Source organism: Gobius niger (assembly GCF_951799975.1).
Source record: "Gobius niger genome assembly, chromosome: 1".
Lineage (NCBI taxonomy): Eukaryota > Metazoa > Chordata > Actinopteri > Gobiiformes > Gobiidae > Gobius > Gobius niger.
The window spans coordinates 36,944,265-36,963,334 of NC_136852.1; the positions used below are offsets into that span (position 1 = coordinate 36,944,265).

The 19,070-nt window shown below is 41.1% G+C and overlaps 1 long non-coding RNA gene across 2 annotated transcripts; it reads left to right on the forward strand.

The window, feature by feature from the left end:
* Nucleotides 1–3,207: 3,207 nt before the first annotated feature.
* Nucleotides 3,208–11,563, forward strand: LOC306970329. Of its 2 annotated transcripts, none has more exons than XR_013793389.1 (6): nt 3,208–3,248; nt 6,166–6,221; nt 6,823–6,870; nt 8,555–8,602; nt 9,084–9,112; nt 11,462–11,563. It is a non-coding gene; the product is annotated as an uncharacterized lncRNA (long non-coding RNA). The 2 variants fall into 2 exon arrangements; XR_013793390.1 differs by having other exon boundaries at nt 3,209–3,244.
* The last annotated feature ends 7,507 nt before the right edge of the window (nt 11,564–19,070 follow it).

Consider the following 19,070-nt stretch of genomic DNA (forward strand, 5'->3'; position numbering starts at 1 on the left):
AGAGTGTCTGCACATGCGTGTGGACTTCATCGGCCGGCACCTTACACACAACCACAAGTCGACAACCCGTGCTCAGTTGTACAGCCAGGGAGCCCCGGCCCCCATTCCATTCCAGTCAGATGTACCTCTCATTAACAGCCAGCAGGTGTCTCTCTTGTGCAATCTCTTTGACATGGGTCCAGCCCACTCACTGCTGTTTTCAAAGCAAGGGTCCCTGGTTCACACCTGTGTCTGTAAACATATTTCACTTGTATTTACGTAATATCGAGCTGAGCTAAACTGAATCATGTGAAGATGAGGGGACAGTTAAGCTAACACTATCTCCTCCCCTTGAGTTTGGGCTGGATCTGGTTTGCGGCATCAGGTTTTTATTGAAGTCTCCCAGATTAAACAGAGACCGTCTTCAAAAGTGTCCACTGTCTCCCGTGGCCTCTTAATGCACCACAAACTGCACAAACAACACCATGCAGAAGTCCACTGGTCACACGTGTGCATGCAGAAGTCCACCAGTCACACGTGTGCATGCAGAGGTCCACTGGTCACACGTGTGCATGCAGAAGTCCACTGGTCACACGTGTGCTTTAATTTTGAGGTATTAAAAGATGCCATTTTCAGTTGATACACCAGTCATTAATGGTAAAATGGTAAATGGTCTCAACTTATGTAGCGCTTTTCCACCTACATTAGGCACTCAAAGCGCTTTACAGTAAGGATCCACTCATTCATTCATACTCCCATTCATACACCAATGAACGCAGACACTGGGGCAATGTGGGTGAAGTGTCTTGCCCAAGGACACAACAACACTGTGCACTTTCAGGAGGTGGGATTCGAACCCCCGACCTTCCGATCATGAGACGACCCGCTCTACCATCTGCGCCACTGTCGCCCCCATGGTTAATTACTGTTTCATGCAATAAGATACAAAAAAGACAGTTTCCTTGGTGGAGGCTCTATTTTTTTCATTGTCAAAAGATCAATCGTCGGACCCTAAAGCATCACATCATCATCATATATGGCCTATATGGATGTTCTGGCAAGATTTCAAAAGAATTGACAGTATTTTTCACATTTCTAGAGTTCTTTAACACGCATTTCATCTCTGATTTGTATAATAATATTCCACAACACCATCTTCAGGGTCAGAGGTTCTCTGATGGAGGGCCGGTTTTGGCCCCCGGGCCTGACGTTGCCTATCCATGGTCTAAGCTTTCATTTGATATAAGTGTGACATTGTGTTGAGTGAACTCTAGAAGAAAAAAAGTGACAACCAGCCCCTGCCCCCCTTGTAGTTTGGGATTAACATGATTGTTAGTCAGCAACAGCAGCATCAGTAGCAGCAGTAGTAGTAGTAGTAGCAGTAGTAGTAGTAGTAGGATTAATGGAAGTAGTCGGGGCAGATATGACCTTACCTGTAGCCTACTTTTACATCATTCCTCTAAACTCCTCTTTCTGTAACCTGTTACTTGAAACAGTCTCTCTTTGTTTGTGCTTCAGTTTGAAAAAAGGGACCAACCTTCAATGCTCTAAGTAAAAACTGCCTTCACTCCCTTCTCCTCTGCAGTGTTGATTTCATCACCTCAAAGTAACATATTTGCTGACTAACATCAGATCCAAAGTACACCCTGAGGCTAAAGCTAAGACTCAAATGGAGCAGAGAATACGATTAGATCTGTTCCAATACAAAGAATATGAATGCAAAGTCGACCCAAGGAATTTCCACTTCACATTTTGAAGGAATTGTTTGCATGTATCGTCAAAAGGCTGAGAAAAGTATGTTGTCAAAATGAACCCTGCTCCTCAAGTCCATCTGCCCCTGTTCCTGTTTTAACTCAAATCAGTTGTTCACTGTTTTTCAGATCAGCGAATGGAAGAAAAACCCGAAGAAATAACAGATTAAAATGGTTGCACCTTCTGTAATGTGGCACGTTCACATCAGATAAAACAAGTCATGATGTCATTAAATGAAGATATTTACTTTGGCTTCATTGTTGTTCAGCTTTTACAAGGTTTGGACAGTAGAGGGAGCCCTTGTCCATGTATCTGGGACTAGTTTTCTGTAATACTCACAGCACAAGAAGTTGGAGAAAACAGCCCTTGACAGTCGCAGATTCCCACACAAACCTGTGGAGGAAGTGTATTCAGGCTAAGTTTATTATCAAATAGATTCTGGTGTCGGGATGTGTGTTTTAAACTTCTCCACATACTCCCCAAAATCATCTCTACACAAGCTGCTCCTTTTTGAAAAGCCCCTTCACTGTAGCTTTGTGGAAAGACTTCTCTATACACAAACTAATATCCTAACTAACTTTTCTCTTACATCTCTCATGTGCTTTTTGTTTTTTATCATCCTTGTAGCTCTAAACGAAAAGAATTCTACCTGATTCATGTTTTATTATTTATGCAAAATGTCATATTCATAAATGTACGTTTTCTGGTAAAAAAAAAAAAAGTCCCCTTATAATACAATATAAAGAATCTATACATTCCTCTTCAAACCCCAAAGCAATACACACTCTTAATGCTTTAAACCTCTTTCCCCCCGCCTTAACGGAGCACGTTTCTCCAGTTCAGTTTTACCCAAATCTAAAAACTCCTCGACTAGAGCTTAAAGCCTTTAGCCCAGTATACAGCCTTATTTGGATTGAAAGCTAAGACTTATAAAAGCCATCTAAATGTTTTGTTGCTTTAACGCAGAGTTTTTGTCACATGTTTGTTGTGTTTTCGCCACTTGTCACTTTTTTTGATCATATTTTTGTCCCCTTTTTTTTGCACTTTTTTGTGGCATTTGTGTTGCTTTTTCATCCCTCTTTAGTCACATTGTCGCTTTTTTTTTTTACTGTGTTATTGTTGCTTTTCCAGCACGTTCTTGTCGCTCTTTTTTGTCGTGTTTTCATGCTTTTTCTAAAAATGTGAAAGCACATTTTGTCCAACAGGAGAAAATGTACTCGGTTGAGGCGGGGGTTAAGAGGTTAAACTTGGTCAAGTGCTGCTGGTAAACGATGTCTCAGTTTTGTTTTTATATATATTATTATGATTTTTTTTTTAACCCCTGGCATAAGTGTATGTAACTCCAATATTACTATTTAATAATAATAATAATAATAATAATAATTAAAAAAAGCATTAGCCTTTGCTAGCACGGGTCAGCGCGGTGACGTCACGTGACGCCGTCACTAAACAAAGGCAGTTTCACTTTTGATTTGTGCAGAACTCTGTGGCGCAGCTGAAGAGCGGACCGTCGGTGAGTAAAACGCGCTGTGACTTTATAAAAACGGACTGTCTTTGACAATGAAAGGTGGAAATACGGTCGAAACGCAACGAGGGGGGTTTGGAAAGAGCTACGAGCCGTGACACTTTCGTAAAATGAAGCTAAAATAGAAATAATAATAATGTTATGCAGAAAAAAGCAGAAAACATGGCGGACCTTTAAACTGGATAATACGTCTTCACTATCAAACCATAACTTTCTCTGTAACGTGTTACTCACGCAGTAAAAAGTCATTGTTTTGCTAATATTAGTATCCAGAGGGAGGTAACAGTTACACTGAAGTAACTGTACTTCGTGACGTAGTTTTGTCTCGCATGACTTTTTACTTCCACTTTAGCCTGATTCTTTTTTGAAGTAGCAGTACTCCTACTACTGCAGTCAAACTTTAGTACTTCCAAGGGACACATGGACGTTTGATGAATTTCATGTTAACCTCTTAACCCCCGCCTGAACCGAGATCATTTTGTCCAGTTTGGCTTTACCCAAATCTAAGCGCGTACTGCCTACAGGTGCTCGTCATATAATTAGAATATCAAGACATTATTTCTGTAATTCAACTTAAAATGTGAAACTGATATTTAAGATTGTTTATTGTATTTGTCAAACCATGTGAATGCTTTAAAATGATGTTTCTCTCATCCTTGATGGTGGAGCGGGGGGAGGGAGGGCAGGGAGTTCAGCTTCCCAATGGCCCTGAGTATGAAGCTGTTCTTCAGTCGACTGGACCTGACCCGTAGATTCCGCGGTCTGCTCCCTGTAGGCACAACCTTGAAGAGACTGTGTATGATATAGACTCATTACATTCTAATTGACGAGCATCTGTATGTGCCAGAGTGACGCCTCATTTGAAAGCTAAGACCTACAAAACGGATCTAAGATTTTTCCTCACATTGTCACCGCGTTGTCATCACTTTTTTGTTCCTTTTTTTCATTGCTTCTTCAGCACTTTTCTGTCTCTATTTTGCCGCCTGTTTTTCATCCTCATCTATGTGTCTTTTTTATGCTTTTCTCAAGAAGCTTTTAGATTTAGGTAAAGTCGAACAGGAGAAAATGTGCTGGTGGGAGTTAAGAGGTTAAATGAATTTGAAATTGTATCTATTTTCAGGGAGTGTTTTTTGAAAGCTCTGAATAGCTTTATGTTAGTAACAATACTTTTACTGTTACACGGGGCATTCAAAGTCATTCAATGTATCGTTGCTAAAATCAAGGCCTTTAATGTCATTAAAAACATTACATGGGAAACAACCTGGCTTTAAATGTATTATAAAATTATGACATTGCACGACAATTTTATAAGATCACAAAAAAACATATTCAGCTGCACATTTGGCTAAAACTGACCACATTCTTTAGCATTGAGCTTCCTGTTTACTTTTTTGTTGCACTTCTGTCAATTTCTTGCTGCTCTTTTGACATTTTTTTGTTGGGTTTTTTGGCTCTTTTTATCGCTTTTTTGGTTCAATTTATTTACACATTTTTGTCTCTTTTTTGCAACACTTTCATCACTTTTTGTCACTTTCTTGCTGCTCTTTTGTCACTTTGTTGTCACTTTTTATCGCTTTTTTTGTTGCTCTTTGGTTGCTTTTTTGTGGCTATTTTTGTCACTTTTTAAACATTTTTGTTGCATTAACATCCTCATTTTCTTTTAATTTTTCGTCTCCATTTTGATGCTTTTTTCCCCAAGAAGCTTTTAGATTTGGGTAATGCCAAACTGGAGAAAATGTGATTGGTTCAGGTGGGAGTTAAGAGGTTAAGTAAACCCTGTTATGAATAGTAAGTCGTACAGTATTATGAGTATTAAAACAGCAGTATATTCAGCAGTACTTTTTTTTTTCTTCTTTTACTTAGCCTCTTAACCCCCACCTGAACTGAGCACACTTTCCGCAGTTTGGCTTTACCCAAATCTAAAAACTTCTTGAAAAAGTGTAAAAAAAAAAAAGTGACAATAACATGCTGTAAAAGCAACAATAACAAAATAAAAAAGTGACAAAAACACAACTATAAATTGACAAAAGAGCGACGAAAGGCGTGACAAAAATGCGACAAAAAAGCAATAAAAAAGCCACAAAAAAGTGACTAAAAAACTCAACAAACCAGCAACAAAGGAGCGACAAAAACCGTGCCAGAAAAGCTATACGTTTGTTAAGTGGTGACGTCACAGCTCTACTTTCAGGTTTGCAGATGTGCGAGAAACTACAAAAAACTCTTCAATACTACAATCAATATTTGTGAAACTCCACAGAGAGTTACTGAACATACGTATTTATCCGGCCCATTAGTCAAAAATGCTGCACCTACTGCTATAAAAGTCATATTTACCAAAACTCTCTACATCCGTCTTAGCAGAGATAAATGCTAACAGCGCAGCAGCTATGCTAACCCCGGGAGTACCAACTTTAGTAAATATGACTTTTTTAGCAGTAGGTGCGGCATTTTTGGCTCATGCGTCTGATGAATAAGTAGGTTCAGTAACTCTCCGTTGAGTTTCAGAAATATTGATGGTTGTTTTTGAGAGTTTTTTATGTATTTTTCTCGCATATTAGCCGGTATGCTAGGACCCGGAAGTGGAAGTCGTGACGTCACACTTAACAAACGTATAGTAACACAACAAAAAAGTGACGACCAAACAACGCATTAAAAAAAGATTACAGTCAACTTTCTTTCTTATTAGATGTTACACTGTTGCTCTCCAGTCGAGAAGCTTTTAGATTTGGGTAAAGCTGAACTGAAGGAAATGCGCTTGGTTAAGGCGGGGGGTAAGAGGTTTATTATTCGATCTTTACTAGTTAAGTTATGTCACTGTTACTGTAGTAAACATTTCTTGTTACTTTTGTTTTCTGTGCTCACTGCTTTATGTTTCTGTGTTTTGTTTTGTTTTGTTTTGTTTTGTTTAGGCCTGTTTTTTTTTTCTACCAGACATCTTGAGGAGAAAGCATCATGCTGTCGACCTGTGAGTAACACCTGTGTCTGCAAGTGGAAAATTACAACTGATATCAGCCTTAACCCAGTGCATTCTCTCCAGTTCAGCCTTACCCAAATCTGAAAGCTTCTCGACTGGAGTTCACAGACTACAGGCCAGAGTAACGCCTCATTTGAAAGCTAAGACCTACAACTTTTTTGTCGCGTTGTAGCCGCGTTTATGCCACATTTATGCCACATTTTTTTAATGCTTTTTTAAAAATGCGTTTTCATAGGTTTTTTTGGTCAATTTTTGTCGCTGTCTTTTCCGGTACATTTGTGTCACTTTTTTGACTTTTTTTTTTCATTTTTTCCCCTGTTTTTATCATTTTTTGGTGACTTTTTTTAATCGTGTTTTCATTCACGTTTTCGTCACTATTTTGACGCCCTTATCAAGAAGCTTTCAGATTTGGGAGAAAATGTGCTCGGTTCAGGTGGGGGTTAAGAGGTTGTTCAAAAACATTTCATATTTTCCCTAAGTTAATCCACTTGACCCACTTCTGAGCGTGACACATTTACTCCACACTTCCCTTTCGTTTTCACTTCTTTATTTGAGTTGAAGATCGTAATTCTTTTCTGTTTTAACTTCACAGGTTTCAAGAATGAGCCTCCAAAGGTTTTCAAAAAGGGGAAGCCCATCGGTGAGTTGGACTGAAATGACAGAGTCCTGAGAGCTGACAGTGTTAACACTCAGAGTGAAGTCAAACATTCACATAAGGCCCAGATCTGGCAGCAGGCCGGGTTCAGTCCTTGTGTAGACTGTGTAGGTAAGTTTTCTGCCATCATTGTGTCACACAGTCGACGCCATCTGGTGGTGAAAAGTGCACTACATCAGTCAACCGAAAAAAGGGGAGGGCTTTATTGTTAGAGCAATCTCTGCTTTGGTCACTCTCAATACTGGTCAGGTTTCCAGCTTAGATACATAATGTAAATGTTAGTCGTGGTCCGAACTCATTCCTAGCATGTTTGTAGCATCCCAATTCTTCACAGGGACAAGTTTATAGCCACGTTTCACAACTTGCAGGGTCACTGTCATTAATGTCATAGAAATGCTAAAGAAAACTAGCCTTCATGAGATTGTTCCAAAGGTTTTATGATTAGAGGCACAGTGTTTTTCCCACAAATGTTTGAATGTATAATATACTGAAGGAAAAAACAAACACCATTCCATTACTAAAAAAAAAAATCAGGTATAGTGCTTCTAAGGGTCTCATCTCTTACTATATTATGTACTTCTAAAGTGCGAGTTATTACAGATTGTTACAAAGCAGATACAATGTACTACATGTAGTTAGGTACAATATATCAAGGTAGTGTAAAATAAAGTGTAGCCTATTGTAATGAATGAGCCTCTTTAACCAGCTGATAATAAAGTGGTAATAGTAATAAGTTGTAGTGCAGTATGGATTATGAGAAGATCAAATATCAGAGGAATAATATAATAATCATAATATATAATATAAGAGGAACATTAATATACTCTTTGGCGTGTGACACAGTATGATACACATTGACACAGTGACAGTGACCGATCTTACATTATCATTTTGTATCTGTGTGTGTGTGTTGCTTTTTGTTTCTCGGCCCATCACTGTTTTTAAACCTCTCACCCCTGGCTTTACTCTCTGGCTTTACCCAAATCTAAAAGCTTCTCGGTGTAAAACCTCTCACACAAAACTAATCGAAGCTTTGTCCTCTTTATGATTGTCACATTTTCATCCTTTTTGGTTGTGTTTTCATCATGTTTTTGTTGCTTTTTTTTTTTTACATGTTTAGGTCATATTTTTGTGGCTTGATCACAGTTACTTTACACAAGCTAAGATCAGTTTTGCAGGTCTTAGCTTTCAAATGAGGCGTTGCTCTGGCCAATAGGCTGTAACCTCCAGTCAAAAGCTTGTAGATTTTTAGATTTGGGTGAAATTGACCTAGAGAAAATGTGCTTGGTTAAGGTGGGAGTTAAGGGATTAAAACGTTCTTCAGTTAAGAAGAAGCGCCCCAGACAGTTAAGGCTTTGGGAAACTTTCACGTTTCTACTGACTCCCTGTGAGATGGAGCCCAATACAGTGGGACTAAAGCTGTCCCAGGACATGAGGGTTTGGTTGTGCAAACATTTATACAGTCAAACGAAGCATTAGTGGGAGGATTGCCTGAATCAACAGTCCAAATACAATGAGTTATTTACATAAATACATTTAGGAAAAGTTCATGGCAGAGAGTTCCACGTCCTGCAGCTCTGACTGAGAAGCTTCTGTCCAAATGTGGAGGAGCTAAAGTTCACACAGTCTCCTGTTGTCCTGAATCCTGTTATTTTCCCCATGTTGCCAGATGATGATGAGGAGGAGGAAGAATCCAATGAAACAGAGCGTCCAGACTGTGAGTAAAACAACTGACAGCTCAACTTTCTGTTACTGAGAGAAGTACAGTGTTTGAGAAGCATTGTAGACAAATGTTAAAGACATTTGTTGTTTTGTAAATGCTACAAACTGAGCCGTTTATTGATTTTGAAGACAACTTTAACGATTCCAGTAAAACAGACAGAATAAGGGGATTTTTAGAGATTATTTTCTATTAAATAAATTGTAAACTACAAGCACATTCACTTGGTTCGAAATTTCAAGTGTGTTTTGGGACAAAAATGTTTGAATGTTTTAAACTTTATTAGAATTCAATTAGTTTACAGTAAAAAGAAGAAAATCCATCGATGTCATGAGATAAATGATAATTAAGGATTTTCTGGCCCTTAAATGGACAGGACAGTCCTGGATGCAGAGCGGGGAGAGACATTGGCGATCAAAACTATAGTTACCATGAAGAGCAAGCTGTAAATAAATAATGTTGTTCGTCTCTTTCACAGTCTGAACAATTGATGGAAGCATTGACACAGTAAGTCTCGTCTGGAACCACAGAAAAACATCACATGTTCTTAAAGGCTTTATGGCGAGATGCTGCGATGAATTTATATTTTGTCTCGTTTTCTCCTTGACATCTTTGTCTAAAGCAATGGCCGCTGGCTGCTCTGCTTTATGCCCACGACACTAGAGGCCGCCATTGCTGTTTGCTGTAACTATCAACAGCTAGATCTTCCTCCTGAGATAACGCTGGGTTTTAGGCACAATTAAAGAAACCAGGCTGGTTTTCGTAAGAAGAATTTTTGAAATCTCGTACTAATGAGGGTCGGACTGTTAGCATTGGAGCAGCGCGAGCTACACGTCACGCAAGGGCCGAGAATACAGTGAAGATCCCGCCCTTATGCCCTTTTTAGGAACATGCTTCGTCAGAGCTGGGGAGGGGGAGTCTGTAAATCCGCCATGATTCCCCCTCGACCGTAGTCATTATGGTAAACGGGGAGGAGTGAGCAGAAGCTGTCCATTAATATACAGTCTATGGTTTAAAGTCAGAAAAAAACAACCCAACCACTCCTTTTATGATGTTTATCTGATGGCGTTTTGGTTTGAAATCACTCCTCCGTCTGGTATCCATTGACAAACACTGACATGTTAGGTATCGACGTGAAGCATGGGATCCCTGCCACAACTCAGCCAAATATGGTCATTTCCCTTGTGGAACACGCCAGCCACCAAAGTCCAAAGAATATACAAGCAGACCATACAAAAGTTTAGGGCTATTTCCTCCACATGAGGTTTTCATTCCACTGTTGTAACAGCATCTCCAGTGGCATGCACAGACATTTTGAGGGGCAGGTGCTCAACCAAGACAAAAGGGCAACCCCCCCCCCACGCCGCAAAAAAAAGAAGTGATTTTTTTTTCTGTAACTACTGACACTAACAGACCTTTGATTAACACAGCAACAAAAAATGTCCAATTATGTGGACCTAATAATAAACTAGATAGACCTAGAGGACGATGTAAGACTATCACAAGGCTCTGCACTTAAGATTAGCACAAATACAAATAAATTATGCAAAGGTGCTATAGCCTACACTTAAATCATCTGGTTTGTCAATATCATTGCTTTGTCCATGTCAAAAATATCTTATATAACAATAATCTTGGGCTGTTCATGTTCCTGTGCTCCTCCCACAGATGCACAGTGTCCAGAACCCAGGCACCTCCTTTCCATTCTCTCTCCTCCTCTCCCTTTATTCTCCTCCTCATCCTCCTCTCCCTTCTCTCTCCTCCTCTCCCTTCTGTCTCCTCCTCTCCCTTCTCTCCTCCTCTCCCTTCTGTCTCCTCCTCTCCCTTCTCTCCTCCTCTCCCTTCTCTCTCCTTCTCTCCCTTCTCTCTCCTCCTCTCCCTTCTCTCTCCTTCTCTCCCTTCTCTCTCCTCCTCTCCCTTCTCTCTCCTCCTCTCCCTTCTCTCTCCTTCTCTCCCTTCTCTCTCCTCCTCTCCCTTCTCTCTCCCTTCTCTCTCCTCTCCCTTCTCTCTCCCTTCTCTCTCCTTCTCTCCCTTCTCTCTCCCTTCTCTTTCCTTCTCTCCCTTCTCTCCCTTCTCTCTCCTCCTCTCCCTTGTCTCTCCTCCTCTCCCTTCTCTCTCCTCCTCTCCCTTCTTTCTCCTCCTCTCCCTTCTGTCTCCTCAGCTCAGCTCACGCTGCTCTGACCCTGGTCTACACTTAGCACCGACTTAGTCTGAATAATACAGCTCATTTTCAGAACATTTTATAGTGCAACAAAACAGAACCGCTGAAGTGAGTGACTTCTTGCGGCTGACTTTATCTGGACAGCCTCGACGCGCACGGCGCGGGCGCTGACGTCCTCGCCCCGTCGGCCCTCTCGTTTCCTTTCCCCTTAATAATCCCGTCATGTCGCGCTGGCTCGTTCATAAAGTTCTCGGATGTACTCAGTTTACTTTACTCCCGCGTCTCACAGAGATGGGCTGTACCATCTTCTCAAACGGGGGAAACACGGGGACACCACAGCTGCCCTTTATTGATCAGGAGTCGCGGCTCGAGAGGCAGAGGAGGAATGAAGCCCGAAATGAAGTTGCTGAACATTAAAACTGTATTTTCAGCACATGTTGGCTTAGTAGGGCAAATATCTAAATAATAAAAGAAATAATACTTAATATTGGGGAGGAAAAAAAAAATGGTCTTGAGAAGGGCACTTAAAGGGCACAGGACAAATAAAAGGGGCAGGTGCTTGAGCACCACCTGGGCTCTATCTGTGCACGTGCCTGAGCTACTCCTACTCCTACTCGTGCAGCATCTCGCCTTCAGACTGTTGTGATATGTACAGTATCCTATAACACTAGTTTATTCATGTTGTTTTCTTTCAGATCTGATGAAGCAGATGTTTGTGTCGACGTCTGTACGGACAAGAACCAATGAAGCAACAACAGTTCTCCTCAGTTTCTAACAAATAAAAATGAAATTATGTCCTTTCTCTGTGCATTTCTGTTCCTACATAATGTGCGTATGTTCTGTGAAGCTTCAGCTGGTCAATGGTCAGAAGGGCCCAAGGACATCTGGATTTTTTTCCATCGCTTACCGGGCTCAGCAACTGCACCTGCTAAGTCAACTGCTCTACACACCCCGCGTGAGCGACGCACTGGCTGGCCCGGCTCACTTGTTTCATTAGGGTAGGGATCTGGGAACCTAAAGATAAATCTCAACTGGCATTTCTGAACACAGTGAGTAATAGGTGTGTAACAAATGCCACAATGTACGCGATGCTCAAATCTCACAAGTTTTAGTCATTGACTTCAAGTTTTAGTCCATATTTTATAACAGAGCTCGTGTGTCTTACTGCTAAAGTGAAGGCTGCAGACGCTCCATGATTTCATAATCCCAAAAAATGAAAACAGTATATCAACATAAATTATTGGTCTTATCATTCTTCTCCATGTGTGCATTGTCCAATCACGGTAAAAGACAAAGTTCAGTCCAAATACAAGCCTAAAGGCTGCCCTGTGCATACAGTCAAAGTGAAACTTAATGTGACAGTGCGCTGCTTTGGATTTTTGGGGGCACGTGCATTTAGTTTTGTATTTCTTAAGTATTGTGATCAAAGGGGCATATTTAATCATTGAGCAGATTTGGAAAATTGGAAAGCATAACCAATTTTAAGTGACTATTAATACCAATACTACCTAATAATAAACATAGTAAGAATGTATTTGATTACTTTATATATATATATATATATATATATATAGTATAGTTCTAAGGGGCTGCCCATTCTCAGATGATTCGCAGATAAATGCCAGCGTAGTGTTGTTTTTTTTAAGCTGCTAGAATTTTTTTAGATAGAGTTTAGAGTCTGTCATGTATTGATATCAGGTTACGTCTATACGTGATTACGTATGAGCCGGATGTGAGGATTCAAGTTGAGCCTCAAGGAGTGGCACGTTTGTGGTCCGCGTTGATTAATAAAGCAACCAAAATAATACGCTTGTCATTATTGAATTCAGAGTGCAGCGCCTTATTAAGTATTAAGGTTATTAGCACTCAACAGACTCTCGGCCTCGAAGAGATTCTGGCAAACCATCCGGTGCCTCAGGAAGGGGAAGCAGTGCTTCACTAACACTGTTGTCAGGCGGTGGAAGGAGTACTTCGAGGGTCTCCTCCATCCCACCATGTCTTCTGATGAGGGAGCAGAGGCTGGGGACTCGGAGGGGGGCTCGCCCATCCCCCAAGCTGAAGTCACTGAGATTGTTAGAAAGCTCCGACAAATGTACCTGTTTAAACCGTATTGCACTGTCATAGCTAGAAGTTGCTAATTATCCTCATTATCATAAAAATAATGACAAATTCCTTTGAATGGAGTTTTTGATTGACTTTGGGGATCTGATGTAGCCTGTAAAAGCTGCAAACATTGCCATAATAAACTTTTTATTTTTTTAATCCAGCAATTTTTTGCCACGTGTTATTTCATTAGTTAAAGAAAATGCGTGAAAAGGGGGAAAAGTTACTGTTCGTCATATGCGCTGTGTGTTTGAGGCCGTGCGCTCTGTCAAAGAGCTAAACGAGTAAACCCACTAAACATTAGACGTCGTATGGACGTGCAAATCATGTCTATATTGCGTCCGTCGGTCCAAGACCAATTCTGAACGTCTAAATGACGTGTATATTATGTCCACAATTTGGACGTCTAATTATGACTAAATTTGGACGTCAATATGCAGTTCAACATTTGAACGTCAACATATGTGACTTTTTTGGATGTCATGGGGACGTCTAACACAGGTGCAGGAAAAGGACACGTTTTATTTTTTCTATTTTTTTTTTTTAACTATGATTAAAAATGTGTTACTAATCATTTATTTCAGTATGTGATATGTTCTACTAATATAGGTATTTATTTATTTATAATTATTTGGAAATGCAATATGTTAAGTAGTGTCGTCACAGTTCTAATTCCGTAAATAAATAGGTTTAGTAACTCTACGGTGAGTTTCAAAAATATTGCTTGTTGTTTATAAGATTTTTTTAAATGTTATTTTTTCGTATTTACTTGCCGGTCTGCTATATGTGACGTGACGTCACATATAGCAACCGTTATGTGACGTGACGTCACATATAGCAACCGTTATACTTGGGCTGAGTTAAACCAGTCAACAGCACTCTGATTGGATGAAATATCACCCAACCTAAACGATTTCCTCTTCTCAAAGACGGTCATTTTCTTTCATCGCTTCGCCTACGCACGTCGTCTTTAGTGAATATAAGGTAAGTTTTGAGTTATACATCTTACCAGTAGATGGTGCTGTAGCGCTACTGTGGGGACTAGAGAGGCTCGCGCAGGCACAGCTTCAGAAGTACACGAGCTGTGGCCTGACCTCCTCTACGTCTGTCCACAGGTACGGTAAAAAGTTACTTTTGTAGCTCAATCTTGGTCCAAAATCGTTTTAATCCAATTCGAAGTGTTGAATGTATGATCTGAACGAATTGTGAAAGTGCAAGATAATTTGGTTTAATTAGAAGATGTATTTTACGTTGCGAACGTTGTTCAACGGTTAAACAAAAAAACGTTAGTTAAAAATGTCGTTGTAGAATGAATGTATTGCGAAGCAAACTGTCAATGATCCAAGCAGTGTTTTGTGCTAGAGTCCTTTGTAAAACATTTTCATGTCTAATTCGTTAAATAGTATCCAAATTCAAGTTTAGTTTCAGAGTGATGAAGTCCGTTGTCGCCAGTTGCTTTCTTTTCATGTTGCCGCGCTGCGCGTGTGTATGTATGTGCGCGTGCGTGCATGTGGGAGAGATGAGACGGAGCAAGGCGTTGAAGGGAGATGAACTGTTGGACATTTAGTGGAGTTTTTTATACACTACCGCAGTCACATGGAGTTGTAAAGTGAAGGAGTATGTGTGTGTGTGCGTGAGAGACATATTTTTGAGATGGCTATGTATTTATTTTGTCAACTGTCAATAATTGTATGTCTTCATGTATGTAAATATTGAATTGAGAAGTAAACGAGCTGTGGCCTGACTAACAACGTCTCCTCTACGTCTGTCCACAGCATGATCATAGGCAACACGCTAGTTGTGTGCTACTTGTAACCGCCCAGCTTCCCCTAGGGCTGGCGCCGGTAACAAAAGCAGTTAGTTTGTTAGCAGTTACCAGAAATGTTTGCCATTTTGTGTATTTTATGAGTAATATATTTTTATAAAGTAGTTCAAATTTTATAATTTTCTGCATCTGCGAGTGCAGACACAGTCTGCCCTCTCCGCAGGGTCAGAGCTTGATATTGCTAGTGGAAGAGAATATCTCTGCTTTTTGATGAACAATGCTTTTATACATTGGAGTAATTGTTGGAAAGCTTTAGTTTTGTGTTTCTAAATTGGGCCTGTCTTTCTTTTAGGTGGTGTACAGGACTGTGTGTTTGGACTGGGTGGAACCAACCCAAAACAAAGTAAGTGTTGTGACCTCCCTATACCCCTTACAAATGTTCCAGCGAAATAGAAAGTAAAACTAAAATAACTCGGACTCGCGTCTGCATTTACAGATGGCTTTGAAAATGAGAAAATGGCGGAAACGCAAAAGAGAACTTGATCAACTTCTCCAGTGTTCAGACGATGAACAGGACTTTGAAAATTTGAACGAGAGTGAGACAAGGAGTCAAAGTAGTTCTGTCAGTAGTTCTGTCAGTGACAGTATCCCTTGTACATCAGATACTTTTCATTTGGACACCGATGTGGAATCTTATTGTAATGACTCAGAAACGGAGCCAAGTGACTCTGAGGAAACTAGCAGTTTGGAGGATGACCTGAGACAGTGGGCTTTGGAGCACAAATTGACACACAGAGCACTTAATGGTTTATTGCCCATATTAAGGACACAAGGGCACTTATTGCCTGTCGATTGCCGGACACTGCTTGCTACACCGCAGTCTAATACAACGGAGCCTAAATGTGGCGGACAGTACACGTACTATGGCTTGGAAAAAGGGATCCGCTGTTGTTTAAGCCAGATGGAGAGTAATGATGTGCACCTTAGTGTAAACATTGATGGCATACCACTTTTCAAAAGTAGTGGTGTCCAATTCTGGCCAATACTGGTGAAGTGTGGCCATTTTGATCCATTTATTGCTGCGATGTTTAGTGGCCAAAAGAAGCCAAGTCCAATCGAGGACTATCTGAAAGACTTCCTGACAGAGTACAAACATCTCAAAGATGATGGTATTATTCATGAAGGCCAGACTTACTCGGTCAATATTGATGCTATGATCTGCGATGCGCCAGCAAGGGCATATCTAAAATGTATTAAGGGCCACACTTCCTATGAGAGTTGTGAAAGATGTGTAGTAAGGGGTTCTCGTGTTGAGGGAAGAATAGTTTTCAGTGGGCAGGAATGCACTTCTCGGACAAATGACAGTTTCTCCAGAGTGGAATACAAGAACCACCAAAATGATGCTAGCCCCTTGATAGCTGCAGGAATTCCTTGTGTTAGCTCATTTGTCCTGGACTACATGCATATGGTGTGCTTGGGAGTAGTGAGGCGCCTGTTGATTTACATGACACGAGGCCCGAAAATCTGCCGTCTATCTCCAAAGCAAAGAGATGCAATTTCTCAAAAACTAATAGCACTGAGAGGGAAGATGCCAAGTGAGTTTGCACGGCAGCCACGGTCTTTACATGAACTAGACAGGTGGAAAGCAACTGAATTACGGCAGTTTTTGCTATACACAGGACCTGTGGTGTTGAAAACTGTGTTGTCCCCAGAGAGATACACACATTTCTTGTCCTTGACAGTGGCCATGTCAATAATGCTGGAGTCAGATGATAGGATTCGCAATGCCTATCTCCATTATGCTCAGGAACTAATGAAACACTTTGTCATGTGCTGTGCTGACCTTTATGGCAAGACCTTTGCTGTGTACAACGTACATGGACTAATTCATCTCCACGAAGATGTAAGCCACTTCAACTGTTCCTTAAATGACCTGTCCTGTTTTCCCTTTGAAAACTACCTGCAACAAATTAAGAAACATGTGAGGAGTGGTCGAAGTCCCCTGGAACAAGTCACCAGGCGTTTGTCTGAAATTGAACATTCACAAAAGGGCAGAAGCAAAGTCAACCTTGAAGTGTTTGCTTCTGTTAAAGAAAGGGACTGTTGTTTTCTCTTAAGAGACGACAAATTTGCTTTCATTCGACAAAAAAATGCAGATGGTACCTTTGCTTGTGAAATCCTGCACCAGCGTCACACTTCCCCATTATTTCACAAACCATGTAGCTCTGGACTTCTGAATATAGTGTGCATAGGAAGTGGTCAAATCAGGATGAAAAACAAAGTGCTGTGCCAAAGTGATCTTTTCCGGAAGGTGGCCTGCCTCCCTCAAGAAACGGGTGGTTCTGTCCTTATACCCCTTCGCCATGGTGTGGACCCCAAATGTTAAAGGTGAAATTTTCTATAACTATAACCCCGCAGGGATCACGGCTAATCACCTGTTTCCCTTTGTTGTTGTTTGTCTTTTTCTGCATGTTCTTTCTTGCCACAATTAAACTCTCTCACCTCCTGCCACAAAATGCTTTTCCCAAAGTAACCCCTCATCCCTCCTCTGCACATGATGAAACTGTCTTGACCACACCTGTCACTTTATCCACTAACGTCACCCAGGCTGACTGTCTAATGATCTTGCTGCTATTGATGAAAATCATTGCATGTTGTGCCCTCTAACCTCACAATTGGTGATTTGTTAAATGGGCTGTGTGTCCTTTTCAATAACATTGCACTATAATTTGCTTTGTACAACTATGTCTGCCACAGTGGTTCTAAAAATGGGTTTACGGGATTCCTTCATTTGGTTCTATAGTGGTCGCTTATTCACCTTATTCCGGACGTTTGCGTGGGCGCCACCATGAAATGTGCTGGCCCCTTTTCTCCTATCAGTTAACATGGGACTGGAGAAGTCCAAATAAAATCAGTCACTACATGAAAACAAAGCCGTTTTTCGGCCACACAGAGAAACGGTGCAGTGTTGACTTGCTGGTGCAAATGAACATTGGACATTTTACATAAATCAATCGACTAAACATCAGATTTGAGCAGAGAATATTTTCCCTCGTTCTTCATTTAAATGAACGGGCTTCGTGCTCGACCGGAAGTGCCAAGACAACGCAAAAGTGGGCGGGGCGGAATAAGGTGAATAGGTCTGTATAGATGTAATATAATGAAACCAGTGGGACAGTGGGACATTCAGAGTCATGGGTCTTTCAAATTAAAAGTTTGGGAACCATTGTTGTAGTCAATGCATGAGCTAAATAAAAATGCTAACTGCAATTAACTTGTATGCTGTCTTTTCCAGATATGTATACAAGGGCTGTGTGGAAGGAGGGTGACAAAGAGGAGGAGGGTGTTGTTCCAGAAGACTGGATTGACAGGCACCAAAAAACTGTCAGATGGCCACATGACCTGAGTGCCACAAAAACAGAAAAAGCGATAAGGGACAGGATAAATCCCCAGGAGGACTGGATGACTTTCCCTCTAATTAAGATAAAAATGTCATCAGGCAAGTATTAGTGTGTGTGTAATAACATAAGCAAGTCAATATATATATTTTTTTAATTCTGAATTTTAGCTAAGCGGCGTGAATGCGCCATCTACAACTTTACAAGCCATGCGGAGGAGGAGGAGGAGGATGAGGATGAGGAGGATGTGCCGATTAGATCAAAGAAGAGGGACCGCACCAAAAAAGGACTTCCAGAGGGTTTTGTAAATGGTATGTTTCTCACACTCTAGAACAGTGTTTTTCAACCACTGTGCCGGGGCACACTAGTGTGCCGTGACATATTGTCTGGTGTGCCGTGGGAAATTATCCAATTTGACCTAGTGGGTCTAAAGAATATTTTTTGAAAACAAATTAATTATTATCTGCAAATAATGTGGCATTCTCAAGTCTCTGTGCTGTGTAATGATCAGCAGAGTGACCATGTAAAACTCTTCCATATCACTTCATTTCTTTGAGACAAGAGAATTAGTGATGCATAGATGTGACAGTGTCATTGTGGCTAGCCAGACAGTGTTCCTATTCAATTCACACTTTGATGAGAAATGTAGATAAGTATTTATATTTATCTGAGGTTCGAGAGCCGGACCACACCTCCTATACGCCTCTTCCGCCCGCCGGCCTATTTAAGCCCCCCGACTACTAACCTCGTCCTCTCGTTTGGAGTTTCCGGCCGTCCAGCTTCCGTCCCGTCTCTGTTCCGTTTCCGGCGTCGGCCTGCCCGGAGGAGTCGTTTCTGTCCTTCTCCACCCCGCCACGTCGCAATCTGTTCCTCCCAGGTCTCCCGCACGTTCTCCCCGCCGCACTCATCCATGCCAGCATGACGGCTCCCCTCCTTCTAGCGCAAGCTCCAGGGTTAGCTCCGGGGCTAGCCGCCAGCCTAGCCGCCGCTCTCCGCCGACTCGGAGCTCTCCTCGTACTCTCCTCGTACTACTGTCAA